Source organism: Rhea americana, unplaced genomic scaffold (genome assembly GCF_003343005.1).
Source record: "Rhea americana isolate MKP2758 unplaced genomic scaffold, rheAme1 scaffold_201, whole genome shotgun sequence".
Taxonomy (NCBI): domain Eukaryota; kingdom Metazoa; phylum Chordata; class Aves; order Rheiformes; family Rheidae; genus Rhea; species Rhea americana.
Genome location: NW_028186162.1, coordinates 1541346 through 1547890, shown reverse-complemented (window position 1 = coordinate 1547890; position 6545 = coordinate 1541346).

Below are 6545 nucleotides of genomic sequence, written 5' to 3'. Positions count from 1 at the left end.
TTTTGGGGAGGGGGGATAGGAAAAGGAAAGGGCTTAGAGCGGGAAAAATGGGGCTAGGAGCCTGCAGCTGACACCTGCCTGGCCCGAGGAAGGAGATTCTGCCTGGGAAGATCCTTGCCTGCCCTGTCTTCGGAGGTGCGGTGGGCTCAGTCTGAACGGGGATGCTCCGATCTAGCGCTCGGCGCTGCGTAGGGCAGCGATGGCCGTAAGGGCCATATTAGGCTTTCCAGGAGCCCAGCTCTTCTTTGCTCATCGTGATTCTCCTCTCTGTTTTCYGTGCAGCAATTAACCTCTGGTCCTACCCCGAAAATGTTTTCATAGCCTTTAACTGCCAGGGAAATCAGTCCTGTAGCTGCAGCCAAAGGAAGGGGCAGGAAGCCTGGCTTCTCTCTCCAGCTTGCCTTTCCTTCCCTTCTTTCCCTTTTAATTAAAATTCAGGCTCATCCCATCCATATACCCAGAAGTGGATCAGGGTTCGGAGCTGTGGTGGTTTTARTGGGGGAGGTTAGAGCCATTGGGCTCCCCAAACTGAGGATGCGCTGCTTCCTCCCCGCCAGAGATGGGGCACAGGGGACTGGATGAGGGACCGAGAAGGACATACTGTCCCTTTCCTTCCTCTAGGTACTTAAAGGCCAGCTCAAGGTGTCCATCTGTCTAGCGYAGACTTTCCTATATGGACTTCTGCTCTACACCAGCTCTTCTGCAGGGAGGGAAACTGAGGCACAGCCAGAACAAACATCCCCCCACTGCGATGAGCTAATTGGTGATGGAGCTGGGCACAGAGCTGATTTTCCAGCTCCTTCCTCCAGGAACCAAAAGGCCAGCTGGAAACATCTGGAGCTCCCAGAACTGTTTCAAAGRTATTTAGAGGCTTCAGGCCAAGGGTTGCTGTGTGGGGTGTTAAAGAGCCAGAAGGGGCCAGGCTCCTTTGGGTTCAGGCTTTACATGCCTGGGTAACCGTCAGAGGTCTAGTCCCAAGAGGCTTTTCCCTACTTCAGTGAGCTTTTACCTGGCTGATACTGTAACACCAGCTCAGGGCAAAGGGATTTCAGCTGCTTTCAGGGCKCCGTGTCCCTGTAAGAAGCGGAGCATCCTCAGCCTGCAGGCGTTTCCAAAGCGGCTGCATCAAAACCTCGCCGCGCAGAGCTGCGGGGATTAAGCGCCAGGCGTAAGCTCTGTTTGCTGTCCCTGCACCTTGGCAGAGGGGGGGATGTGGCTGAGGAAAGGTGCCGAGGCTGTGCTGTTCCCTTCATCCGCTGGGATCATGAAGGTGTGGGGGGGTGGGGGATTACACACTTGCGGTGGGATTAAGAAGTTGCCACCGAATTGTCAGGGAGAAAACTGATAAAGCAAACACAAATGCCTTCAGGAGCAACAAGAGGAGGCAGATGAGGACAGGACAAAGCAGCACTTCCCAGGTTTCCCCCAGCAAGGACCGTCCGTGCCTTGTGTGCAGGCAGATCTCAGCACCCGAGGTCAYCGCAGGGCATCCGTCGGTGGGTTAGGGTGCCTCACCTCCCTGCTGCAGCTGGCCAGGCGCCGACGTCCCCATTGCACCCTGCAAACCTGGGAAGGGCTTGTGGCAAGGCCAGTGCTGAGGCTTAGGACGCAGCAGGGCTTGCGGGCGTTGGGATCATGCATGAGATGGGGTCAGACAGGTCCTGCCTTCCGCGGCTTTGAAAACATCGGTTATACGCCCACTGCATCTAATCTTTATTCCTTGCTCGTCACCGATGAGTGGCTGGAGGAAACATTTTATCACCTGAGCAAGGATGCTGTAGCTCCAAAAGGCTGTGGTGAGAAGGATTTGGGGCTTTTTGTTTGCTGTAAAAAGAGACAGTATTTCCTCCAAAAAAAAAAATCAGAACAGTTTGATTTTGTTTTCTTAACTACCATTTTCCAATTTCTTCTTAACACAAACAAATGCAGAGCTGTCTCCTTCATTTCGTCAGCAATAACAAAGAAAATAAGCTGAATTATGTGAATTCTCCACTCCACCCCGACCCAAAAGCCAATTTCTCTTTTTCCCCAGACAGTTCTTGTCGGTGTTTCAATTGCTTCTAATGGAGATGTCCATCACAGAGAATACGCAAGCGAGGACATTAACCCAGATATGATTCCAGGCAGGAAGGAATGCATTAATGACCATTTAAACCTGTGTACATAGCTGGTCCAGCAGAAGATGACCTAGGCTGATTTCTCTTCCCTTTGTGACAGGTGAATTTTTCCTTCTCTTTTCAAACCCCAGGGATCTGCAGGGCTTTGGTGTCCCACTGTCATCTTTTACGTTGGACATACACGCTCAGACCGTGGGAAGGCCGAGTTCAGAGCTGACCTCTTTTCTGTGGAATCATAAAACCCCGCAAGATCTTTGAGGACTTCCCAGCCCATGAGGAGATGACATGTTCAGTGTACCATCCCATGCCCTTCAAACCTCCAGCCTGGGTACCCAGCTCCCTGCATACAGCTGGCTTGCTTTGGCTAGCTGGAGGAGCAGCACCAGACTTCAATGCTTCTTGACCTGTAGTRAGACATCTCAGCTATTCTTCCAGGAAAGATCTGATCCTGCAGATCTTCTGCAGCATAAGTTAAAAGCCAGTGCTTTCTAGTCAGGAATGCTAGAACAGAGTTGCTTTTTATAGCTTACCCAGTAAACCAGGGCTAATGTACAACATGCGCTAACCAGGCTCTTATCCCTCCTCCAGCCTTGATGTGACCAAAGCAGAAAGACATCTTTTAAGAGTAAGTGCTGAGGTCCTAATGTTGCATTATGGAGCATAAAGCACAGTAATATTCAACCAATTACATTAATGCTACTTATTTGCTCTTGTTACAGAGAGTAATTGCTCACCCAGAAGCTATTAAATTAGATAAGAGTAGAACAAACAAAACTATTCATTTTATTCACTATATATTTATACACCTACCACTCCAGAGTGTAAGCAGCCACCACATTCTGGGTTTTATATATTCCACTTGCGAGCGAGACAAAGACGACATTTGTCATGGCTGTGGGTGTTGTTTCTCCTTTTAAAGAAACTGCAAGAAAGACATGGGACGTGTTGGGATTTATTAATCCTCCCTGCTGCAGGCCCCAGCCATGCCTGTTGGTGTTTTTGGCGCTGTATGCTTGGATGGGGAATGCGATCATGGAAGAGAGCAGTGTYTGAGGGTGCAGGCACTGGCATCTTGCAGGGTCAGGTTCATGGGGAGCAACCTCCCTCRTGGGTGCTGTAGGGTTGAGCTTCTGCTCGCAAAGCTCCAGCCAGGGCCTGCCTGGGCGGGCGATGTAGGAAAGCAGGCAGGGAGCWTGCACTTGGCTGTGCAGGATGTGCAAAGATTGCTGGGGAAACTGAGGCACAGGGATGCTGTGAGTGGCCTCTGGAAGTGCAGTAGGTGAGTAGCAGAGCCAGACCCACAGCTTTGGTATATCCATAACAGTGAATAAAATGAAGACTTGGGGGGAATCTATTAAGTCCCTTTAGTGACCCTGCAGCTGCTGTCCTCTGACGGCTTTGGCTGACTCCCCCCCCACCACACACACCCAGGTTTGACAGCACCCCGTGCTGCCAGCTATACCGTAGAGGGGATGAGACCACGTATAGGACCATGGCATGGGTATCTAGGTCTTCCTAGGCATGTTGCTGAGCCTGGCCACCTCCTCTCCCTGGGCTGTCACCTCCCTTGGGCTTTCCCCTCTAGCCAACTCTGCCCAGCTCTGGCTTTCCTCCAGCCAGCAGAAAAGATAATTTAGCCAACATCTGCAGCTGAGCTGTTGCTAGCAGATGGTCTGGATGCAGCCTGCACCTCTCTCCAGCAGCGGTGGCAGGAGCTGGAGCTGTGCTGCCCTGCTGGGTGCCAGGTGCCATATAAAGCAGGCAAAGCATCACAGAGCAACACTGCTGGTTGATTTGGGGTCCAAGGCTCTGCTGGTGGCAACCACTGTGGCTGTCACACCTCTACCCCAGAGACCCCACAGTTCCGTGTGCCATCACCCAGGAAAGCCTGACACAGAGCCCTGCCTAAGCTAAGAGCTCACCTGCAGCCAGAGAGGCACAGATGGGGTTAAATCTGAGGGCAAATGCAAAACACCTAAAAGCAGCCAGAGGCAATAAAGGCTGGAGGAGGAGGAGGGTGGTGGTGGTAGCTGTCAGTCTGAGGAGATTTCCTCCTTCCTGCAAGTGCAGGCATAGGGGAAACAGGTTGTGGCATTGCCTGTTATGCTGAAATGAGGCTCCCTTGGGGTAAGCAAGCACTGGGGGYTGAACTGGAGGAGCTCGGCTTGTGGGTGAGCTTGTTTTGCTCTGGAGCTGAAGTGTCTGAGGTGCCCTGGGGACCCAGCGAGGAGGTGGTTTGGGCTGGGAGAGGCAGCCAGGAAGGCAGACCCTGCAGCAGGGGTGTTACATACAGCTGATTCCCTATCTGTGTTGCTGCCCCTTACTCTGGGGGTCTTGGATTGAAAGTGGGAATTCAGCCTCAGGCTCTGTAGGTGTGAGTGTCCCAAGGCACCTATGGCTTGCTGTGTAGCTTCACCTCGCCTCTGCTGGAAAACATTCTGCTAGGATGTGTTTCTGGCTGCTGGATATCGCAGCTTGATGCACCCCTGCCTCACTAGCTCAGGCCTGAAGCTGTGACTGCAGTTTTCTGCTTTCCTAATTAATTTTTGTATTACCTTGGGCTGCAAGCATAGTGTTCCTGGGGATATCACAAATCCTGTTTACTCCTCTGGCTCTGTTGCACTGTTATTGTTCCTGGATTGCTTTAATTCCATGCTTTGGTGTTTTTTGCATGTTTTGYGGTGTAAGGAGAGATTACAAGTGATGTGCTTACAATAGATGGAGACGATGTTTCCCCAACCCCAGGGACTTGTGTGCTGGCCTTGCTCACTCTAGCCCCTGGAAGACCCATGTCTGGCTCCTGCCTGCTACTTAGACCTCAGTCTCTACCCTGATTCAAAAGTGCCACTGAAGATCTTCATCCTTCTGTCCCAGSTTGATGTTGAGAAATCATTAGCCCTCTTTAAGCTCTGTGGTGGGCTGGAGGTGGTGTGAGGCCAGGCAGCAACTGGAGCTAGTCCTGCTGGGCTGGGACTGAGCCCTGCTGGGGAAGGCGAGGACTTGTGCATGTGTGTACGGAAGCAATGGTTGCTGAGSTGTCTCCTGATGGCAAAGAGGCTGGGCCATGTGCCAGCAGGGCTTTTCTCTCTGGATGAYTGGAGTGAAGGGGGCTTGCCAGGAGCATGGTTCCGATGGGGGCGATGGGGCAAGGCCCCCTTCCCAGAGCTGCCTGCCTGATGCTGATGGGGATGGAGGTCAGGTGTGTTCCCTCCCCTATAGWCAGCCTGCACTGCATGAGCAGATGAGGAGCAGCTTTGCAGTCTAGCTTCCCTGGAGTAGAGCCAACACCCCAGGCCACACAGTGAGCATTTGCCATGCCTCTGCCTGTGAGATGCWGCTTTAAGCTGTGGCTTTCCAGGGCTGCTAGGGCCCCCAGGAATGGGACCAGTCAGCGGGTGCAGGGCAGGAGCTTTGGTGTCCTGTGCATGAACCAGCAAAACTCCTTCCCATCTGTTGCGTTTCACAGCATGAATAACTTCACACGTCTCAGGCTGGCCCCTGAGCTTCTTCCACAGGGATGAAGCTGTGAATAAACAGATGGCCTAGCTACATCTCTTGCTTTCCATGCCCCAGTGAGCCTTGTGCTCTCCTTGGAGGTGTCTGACTTCCCAAGGCTGYAGGAGGAATCGGACTTGCACCTGGACACGGGCCTGTGGGGGCCAACTGCAGCACTGCAATAAGGCATGTACAGAGCCTGGACCGCAACCGGGCTAAGGCTGCAACAGCCTTAACGCAGGTCTGCCAGCTAGACTAGCTCGTCTGGCGAGAGCCGCGCAGTTTACGTTGAGAGGCAGAGGCTTCATCTGTAGTCAGACTAGTGTCTTGGTTTTTTCAAGCGTATGGCTGCATTTGYGAAAGGGGTGCTGGCACCCAGGGAGCCTTGGCCACACGTAGTCTGCAGGGTGCGGCTGGCATTAAGATTCTCRGCGTCACCTCTCTGGGAGGAGGATTTGCCTCCTTCCCCTGTTGCAGCACCAACCGGGAGCCCTCCAGTGTCTCCRGCAGTGACTCTCTCCCCAGAATAACTCGACGAAGTTTGGGTGCTTTATTTAGAAGGTTATAGACACATCCTAAAAATAAGCCACTCCAGGAAAGTCTGATGCACACAACACACTTTAAAAAACATATCATTATCCACTCTGATTTGCTAATTAATTCAATCTCCTTCCCATCAGTAAGCGAAGCCCGCAGGATACACAGTCTGAGCGTCAGGGAGAGGGGTGGGGGAGCCCACCGTGCAGCCCCTGGGCACCTTTGACATGCAAATGTTACAAGGAGCGAGGTTGGGGTGGGGTGCAGCTCCTTGGCCTGCAGCTCCCACGGGGATCACTGTGGATGCTGGTGGATGTGCATGAGGATCCCAGAAGGATGGGGAAGAAGGCAGTGGAGCTTGTTTTCAAGCAGGTAGCTGCTTCCAGCCACCACTGT